We start from the raw sequence: 9,464 nt of genomic DNA on the forward strand, positions 1-9,464 counted from the left end.
TGGAATGGACCTCAAATCCTAACCAACCTGTGGTTAGAAACCTTGGTATAATGTAGACGCCACAATAGGGGATGGAAAACCTATTGATAAGTCAAGCTAAAACAACAAATTCTCTAATGGTGTTTTAGGTGTTCTCAAAGAATAAAGAGATAATTAATCTCACAAGTATTTTCTCAATCAAATCAAAGTTATATTCTTATTGACAAATAAGCCTTTAAATAGGCTTTGAAAGAAACAAAATAAACCCTAAAAACCCTAGGAAAAACCGGCCACACACATAAAGAAACCTAGTTGGCCGCAACTATACTTCCTTTCCTAATCTAAGTTTGATTAATTAATTCATTTATATTAAATTGGGAATTAATTAAATTACAATAAAATAAAAACCTTCCTAAAGTTATTTGTCCAGAAAATAAATAAATAAAAACCTAAAAAGAAATAAAGTCAATCGCAAATTAGGTAACGAGTTGACTTTGACATCTAGGCTGAATTATGTCTTCAACCGAGCTAACTTATGTCCACCGGATGTCCGAGCTAACTTATGGCCTATCCGAGCTAACTGCTGTCTGTCCGAGCTAACTTGTGTCTAGCCGAGCTAACAGATGTCTATCCGAGCTAAGTTATGTCTGGCCGAGCTAACTGATGTCTGTCCGAGCTAAGTTGCATCCGATGTCCGAAGTCCGAGATCAGATGTCCGAGGCAAGGCTCCGATGTCCGAGACAAGGGTGTCCGATATAAAACGTCCGATTTTTAAGTATCCGATGTATCAACCTCCACCACTTGGATACTTAAAACAGGTCTTTTATCTTCAGATGGACAAGCCCTTTTAAGAATGAATTACTCTCTGGATAAAGGCAGCAAGGTTGTCCTTAAATCTCTCAGCTTGAGCCCTAGTGATCGGCCCAGACTTCATCTGTATCGGATCAGTACCCCAGCGAGTTGTCGGTGGTGTGAGCTCGGGCGGGTTCGCATCACAAGATAAGGCCCATATGGGCCCGTCGGAGGAGTAGAATTTCCGTAGGGAGAATGGAGCTATGAACTCCTCGGACAATCCTAAGTAAAGAGAAAATGAACTTAACCTTTCAAACTTTGCTTTCTCACTGGCTTGAGATAGTCCAACTTTATAATGGTGTCAAAGGGCGGAGTAAACCTTATTTATAGTAAAAGAAAAGGACAGGAACTTAAACAGAGACTGCAACAAGAAACCTTATTTGATCGGCTGGACCGTATTACCTTGCTTTGGTTCAAAAGAAACTCCCTTGCAAATGCATAAAGGGCTTTCAGATAATAAAGAAACTCTTACCATATAATACTGCTACAAGGAGGAAAAAAAGGAGCTGCTACTAGAGAAATGACCTCATACTGAGACAAGGCTGGAACTGAGCTATTGCCCCCAGTGGGACTGCTCGTAATAACGGTATTAAAAAAACTAAAAGCACTCCCTTAAAAAAAAAAAAAGGAAGGCATAAACTAGTAGATTAGATATTCCAAATAAGGAAACAAGTAAATACTACAAGCTCCTTAGCTAGGTAATCGTATTATAAACGGATAGGTCCTAACTCTCGATTGTTATTATTGCTAAGCCTTCACCCTAATCCCTATGATACTGGTAGCAAGAAAAAGACTTCTATAGCTACTCGGGGAAATCTAAAGACTTTTTGAAAGAAATCTAATAGCTTTCAAATACCACAGTCCCAGCATTAGAACATTAGACTGTTAGCACTTACAGGGGAAACCATTAAAAAGACATATCTTAACAAGCTTCCTTCTTCACATAATGGATTCCCTAAGGGAAGAGGGACTACTGGAAAAGAAAACGAACTAGCTAGGCTTGCCTAAAGCACTGTGCTTTGCTGTAAACACTTTAAAAGAATAGAAATTTCTTAGAGCTAGTGCTGAATAGAAAGTACTAATACAATGCCAATACAAAAGACATATGGGGTGGACACTTCTTAAAGGCCTTAGCAAGAGTTTGCCACTGCTTATGGATGGTAACCCACTAGTTATGCATGTTACGCATGGGCAATTACTGTACTGACCTTCCTTTCCACTTACTAGAATCTGTCTTGAATAACTCACAATAAACCTAAGATTCCCAGGAGGAAATATATATATATATATATATAATAGCTTCCTTGGATTTCGAAAGGGTTATCGGGATAGGCAAAGAAAAGCAATCTCGAAGGGAAGAAATCTATCATCTTTATGTCTTACTGACTTACTAGCTAGCCCTAGCTTCCTAGAAAAACTACAGCTTGCCCTGTGCTTGGTAATGGTACAGCTGAAGAGAACAGCATATTGAATTGAAGAATTTTTCTTCCAATAGAAAAGGCATTAAAAAACTCCCTACAGTATTTATCTTGCTTATTGACAAAGAGCTTACACTATCGAAAATAGGCTAGCTCATAGGATGCACTAATCTTATGATTTCAACTGGAGTGCCCCGAACAGCTCAAGACCAAGCAAAGGGATAATGAACCTGTCACGGGGTTCATTGCAAGGTGGTGAGCCCCCACTTTTGCCTGTCCTCAGAAGTTTACTCAGCAAGAGCTCCTCAAGATATGCATGAACAACTTTAGGCACCCGTTGGACAGTTAAATTCACATCTTTTACAGCCAACATAGTCCTCTGTTCTTGAGGCAGAAGCAATTTACTTAGCTTTACACCCGTCCCAAGGTATCATTTCTAATACATCCGTGGGGCAGGCTCAGACGCATTGAGTACATCCTATACACGTATCATAAATCTTTACTGAATGTGACATTCGATCTATAAATTTTTTGAACATTCTAAATTTTTGATTTAGTAAATTTATAAATAAATCATATATTTGGACATCAGATGAATCAATGATTTACCAGAATTTTTTTAATCAAATCTACTTCTGGACCGACTCATGTAAGGGAGCCAAGATACTTTGATTTCTTACTTCTTCGCAAACATGATCATACATTATGTATAATACATGCTAATTCGAATTTATGAATATTCTAATTTCTAGGATTAATACTACTTATTCAACAAATTTGATTGAATAATACAAGTTGATTTTCTCTTACCTAAATTAACGAAATAATAGCCGGTCTAATAGCGGCTTCAGAGGCTGAATAGCTATAACAAAAATTGAGCATTTTAATTAGCGACTATCCAAAAAATCAGAAAATGTTACAAAATTTATATTAACCGCATTCAGTATAAGATCAAGACACATAAGGGTTCTAACCATATTGCGACTTGTGATCAATCCATAGATACCGATAGAAAATAAGTAGGCATTCAAAACAAGTACATGTTTGAGCATCATTGACCAACTCCTTATCAATTAAATTTTGATTTATTTCAATATAATATGAACAACAATTCAACGGATTTACTTGACTAGAATCTAATAGGTATGGAACAAATAAATAGATTGGTAATAGATCTAATAAAAGAATTTCTCTTTTCAACATAAACAATCTTTAATTAGAATTGAAGAGAAATAGATGGATAACACAGACTGAAGTTTCATTTGGATTTCTATTGCTAATTCTATAGATTTACGATTTATAACTGGCATGCCACAATGATTGCACCTATCAAAGCGGCTAAAAGAATTATTGAAATGGACTCAAAGGGAAGAAAAAAATCTGTTGGTAAATAAATTCCAATTTGTTGACTATTACTTATCAAATCTTGCTCTATAATCTAGTTTGATCTTGTAGTCCAAATAATCCTGTACCATGATGTATCCATAATAGTACTCATTAGTAAAACCAAAATACTTGTACAAACCAGCAAAGTAACCCCATCCCCAACGGTCCAAAGATTAAAATCTTTGTAATATTCTGAACCATTCATGAACATCACAGCAAATATGATTAAAACATTTATAGCTCCCACGTAAATAAGGAGTTATGTCGTAGCTATAAAATAAGAGTTTAATAGAAAATAGAATAAGGATATACAAACAAGAACAAGTCCCAATGAAAAAGCAGAATAAATTGGGTTGGTAAATAATACTACTCCTACACCTCCTAATATAAGACCTAATCCCAGAAAGACTAAAAGAAAATCATGTATTGGTCCAGGTAAATCCATTCATTATATGTAAAAAATAGATAAAAAATCAAAATTTTTTTCATGACCTTATTGGGACTCGACCAGAAATTTTGTTTTTTATGATTTATAATCAATTCCTAATTGAATGAAATCCTCGGGGATGTGAATTAATGTGGGTACAGATGTTGGACTAATTTCATTCTTTATCTGAAAGAAAGAGTAGTTCAAATCCGAAACTATATTTTGAAATAATTATATAGACATTAATTACTCGATTTTCAATCCAAATTAAGACGTGATTATTACCAACTAATGAATAGTTAGGATTTGTAGGCCGTGACCAAACAAAATGAAAGGAACCTTAATACTTAGTAATTCAAAAATTTTATTGAATCAAGGGAGTTACTTATTTTTTATTTGAGGCGAATTCAAAATTGTTTGAATTGTATAATCGTCAATTATTGATATTGGTAAACGACCCAAAGAAATTTGATTATAATTTAATTCATGATGATCATAATAGAAAGTTCATATTCTTTAGTCATTAATAAACAATTTGTTGGACAATACTCAACGCAGTTACCACAAAATATACGGATTCTGAAATTAATAATGTAATTAAGCAACCGTTTCTTACGAATATCAGTTTCCAATTTCGAACCGATGACGGGTATATCTATAGGACACACACGAACACATACTTCACAGGGAATACATTTCTCAAACTCAAAATGGATTTGACCGCAGAAATGCTCCGCGGTGATTAATTTTGCATAAGGAAATTGAATAGTTACAGGTAGACGATTTGCGTGGGATAATGTAATCTTGAAACTTTGACCAATGTACCTTGCAGCTCGTACTGTTTGTTGACCATAATTCATGAAGCCAGTTACCATAGGGAACATATCGTGAATATATATGAATAATTTGATGTTTGTTTGTTTCTCTTGTTTAAGCTAAATTGTGAATATAGAATATCATATTCCTTTACAATGAAAAGAGTTGGAAAGAAGTTGTTGATAATAGAATACCGAGAGAAATAGGTAAAAGAAATTTCCATCCAAGATTCAACAGTTGGTCCATTCTTAGCCTAGGCAAGGTCCATCTTGTTACTATAGGAATGAACAAAAACAAATAAGTTTTAGCTAATGTAATAAAGATACCAATTGTCACCCCAAAAACCTCATATCGTTGATTTATTTCAAAATGCTCCGAAACAAATATATACGGAATAGAGATATTCCAACCACCCAAGTAAAGAACTATTACAAATAATGACGAAGCTAATAGGTTTAGATAGGTAGCAACATAAAATAAACCAAATTTTATCGCCGAATATTCGGTTTGATAACCTGCTACTAATTCTTCTTCCGCTTCTGGTAAATCAAAAGGCAATCTCTCACATTTTACTAGGGAAGAAATTAGAAAAATGATAAACCTTATAGGTTGATGCCTCAAATTCCATCCCCAAAACCCATATTTTGATTGCGCCTCAACTATATCAACTGTACTTGGACTATTAGATAATTATAGTCGGCGGTACCATCACTGTTTCCTTCACTATTTCAAAACTGTACATGAGATTTTCAACTCATATGGCTCCTGAAGGGCCATAAAAAAATCTAAGGACTGAGTCCTCTTATCTTGCGAGGCTTGGTTATACGATAGATAAGATTCAAATCTATCATACAATCCAAAATTAGACCAATTGAATTCTATCTGTTATGTTTTAATAAATTTTTTAAAAAATAATTAGTATAATTAATATTAATAATTAATAATAAAGTTAATAATTAATAATAAAGAATTCAATCTATTATTAATTTAATAAATTAATAAATTGAATTAATAATAAATAAAAAAATACTTCTGAATTTATCTCATCCTTTTTTTAAAAATTTCCATAATCATTTAAATTTTTTTTTGTTGAGTAGTAACTTGATTCTTCAGTAAAATACTCCTTGTAAAAAATATCAATAACCCATTGTTTTAACTTATGAAAAAGAATTATATATTACATTAATTCATGAATTATGACACAAATTGTATCGATATAAATCTGGAAATAAGAAAAAAAAAAAAAAGAAAGATCTTGTTTATTCTTTTGTATTCCTTTCTTTTTTTCGTTCCTATTATTCTTTCTGTTTATGAAAAAAGGGGGCTTACAAAATCAAAAAAAGGATTATTTCCTTCCCAATAGCCATTTATTTAATCGATGGATATGAGCATACTCTGGATCGGAATCGTGGGGAGTACTACCTTATAACTTCTATAAATTTAAAGCCCCAATTAGTATTCTTTATTTATTATGTAGAAATTTCTACTTTTGGATAATTTACAGGATCTACGTTACTAATCCTTTGCATATCTTGGTGTTTCTACCTATCCACTCATTTTTGTTCAATCGCCTTTTCTTTTATGGTAATACATGTATGAAAATACATACAAACGATAGTGAAAACTCAATACGGTTGATCTTTTGAGCCCGCTTCAAGTCAGGATGACTAATAAACCATTCTTGGGGTAAACGGTATCTTCTGCTTCTATTTATTTCTGCTCAACTCTCTAACTCTTATATATAGAAAATGAGACTCAATATCTTTACTGCGACTTTATATAGAAGCTGTTCTCTTTCACTCATCCAACTATCTGATTTAGTTCATCAATTCGACTAATGAATAAAAAAATGAAGATATCTACTCGATTCATTCTACCCCTTTCCTAGAAAGAAAAGAATAGAGAGGAAGGAATAGAGAAAAATTTATGTCTCAACGAATCACACGTAGAGATATTGATAACACACATAAAGTTAATGGTATTTCATAACTAATTGATTAAGCAGCAGCTCATAGATATCCTGACATAGGAAGTCCAATGGGAGCAATACTGGAAATGGCAATCCATATAAAAACAGCGATATTGAGATCCGTTAAAACAAGATGATAGCCAAAAGGAACTATTGAATAGCTTACTAAAATTGATATGACTGCTATGGACAGTCCGATACTGAATAAATGACTATCTCCTCTCGATGGAAGAAGATTTTCTTTGAAAATAAGTTTTGTCCCATCTGCTAGAGCTTGAAGAACTCCCAAAGGGCTGGCGTATTCAGGTCCAATACATTGCTGCAGTCCTGTGGATATTTCTCTTTCTAACCATACAATTACTAGTACACCTATTGTGATTCCCAATACAAAAGTAAAAATAGGAATAAGGGCCCATATAATTTCGTAGACCTCTTTTAAAAACTCCAATCTAGAAAAAGAATTGATATCTTGTACTTCTGTCGTATCGATTATCATTTCAACGATCAACTTCTCCCATAATGATATCTATGCTACCTAGTATCGTCATAATATCAGCCAATTTCATTCTTTTAACTAACTAAGGAAGAATTTACAAATTGATAAAACCTGGTGGGCGAGTTTTCCATCTCCAAGGAAAACACCTTGATCCCCTATTATAAAAATTCCCAATTCTACTTTTGGGGCTTTGACTCTAACATAGAGTTCTTGTTTCGGTAATTCAAATGTAGGAGAAGGTTTTTTACTAATAAATCGATATTCAAAATCATTCCATTTGGGATTCTTTTCTCTATCTAAGTATCAGATTTCTAAATTCTCATATGGCCTTCCAGGAATTCCTTTCAGAGCCTGTTGAATAATTTTTATGGATTCTATCACTTCACCAATTTGGACTAGATAACGAGCCAATGGATCTCCTTTTTTTTGCCACTAGACTTCCCAATCAAATTTGTCATAACACTCATAATGATCAACTTTAGGAAGATCCCATTGTATTCCAAAAGCCCACAACATTGGTCCTGATAAACCCCAATTTATTACTTCCTCTGTGCCAATAATGCCTACTCCTTCAACTTGTTCTAAAAAAATAGGATTTTGTGTAATAAGTTTTTGATATTCAGCGATTCCTATTAAAAAATAATCATAAAAATCCAAACATTTATCTATCCAGCCATGAGGTAGATCAGCAGCTACTCAACTCCAACATAATTACTCTGATATAGCTGGCTCTTTTAGGCACTTGAATATTTCCCAACTGCTCCGGAACATTTACGATTATTGCTTCTGTGAACATAGTAGCTAAATAATCCCAACGTGTTAGATAATGCAGATATTGTATAATTGTTTGGTTTTCCGCAATTTTTTCCATCCCGGTGTAAATAGCCTAATATTGGTTCACAGTCAATAACATCTTCACCATCTAGAGTAACGATGAGTTGAAGAACACCATGCATTGATGGGTGGTGGGAACCCATATTTACTACCATGAGGTCGTTCCTTGTAGCTGGTATATTCATAGGTTTTTCCTTGATTCAGTCTTTCATGAGTTGCTGAAAACTAAAATAAGTTCATTAAAATTCAAATTCAAGATCTAATAAATCAAATAATTCAAAATAAACTGCTTTTTCAAATTAGCGAGTTTTTTATTCCCTAATATACAACTGATTCATTAATTCTCTATAACATAGTCTATTTTGCTTTGACAAATAAGACAGTAGCCATTGGCGTTTTCCCAAAATTGACATAGGCCTCTCTGAGATAAATAGTCTTTTCTTGTGCAATTCCAAATGTGAAGAAAGTTTTCGTATCTTATTGGTGAGGCTGCATATTTGAAATTCAACAGATCCTACTTTTTCTTATTTTTCTTCTTACGAAATAACCGAGATGAATGAATTATTTACCATAAAATGAAATCTACCCCCTTACTTAGTTCCTATCCTTTTTTTAGTGTTAGGTGGTTTTATTGATCGATAATAATAATGCCATTCAATTTAATTTAGTATACACAATACAATAATCTTAATTTTGTTAATAATTCCAAATTTGATCAAATAAAATTGTATTCGAATAGGTATACCAAAATCTTCTTTTCGGCACTCACAAAAGATAAAAATTTACACCTAAAATAAAAAAATAAAAAAAGATTTTGGTTATCATTTATAGATCTAATTGATATGTCAATGGATCATGTATCAAAATGAAATGTAAGGCAATGCATGTGTGCATTTCTTTGTTTTCATAGATCATACTATAGGAAATATAGGAAAAACAATTCTACCATTAACTAACAAATTTTGAATTGTGGATACATATGTATCCTTACCAGACTGAAACGACTGCCATTATGGGTATCAAACCAATATCGATTCATACAAGCTAAATCTTTGAATAGATAATTAGGCCAAAGAAATAATTTCAATTTAATTAGTTTAGTTGTATCTTTTTTTGCTTTTATCCAAAACTTGACTGAATTTCAATTTAATTAGTTTAGTTGTATCTTTTTTTGCTTTTATCCATAACTTGACTGTTTTCCTTCTTACCATTGCAAAATGCTGCATTTCGAGGCATACCATTTCCATTCCTACAATTAAAACAAATTAGAATTCTCAATTCTCTACA

General features: G+C 33.0%; 1 pseudogene; it reads right to left on the reverse strand.

Annotated features, from left to right (window-relative positions):
* Positions 1-7,344: 7,344 nt before the first annotated feature.
* On the reverse strand, positions 7,345-8,362 carry LOC125423546 (NAD(P)H-quinone oxidoreductase subunit H, chloroplastic-like; annotated as a pseudogene).
* Positions 8,363-9,464: the final 1,102 nt, after the last annotated feature.

The sequence above is a fragment of the Ziziphus jujuba genome, chromosome 3 (genome assembly GCF_031755915.1).
Source record: "Ziziphus jujuba cultivar Dongzao chromosome 3, ASM3175591v1".
In the NCBI taxonomy this organism is placed as follows: Eukaryota; Viridiplantae; Streptophyta; class Magnoliopsida; order Rosales; family Rhamnaceae; genus Ziziphus; species Ziziphus jujuba.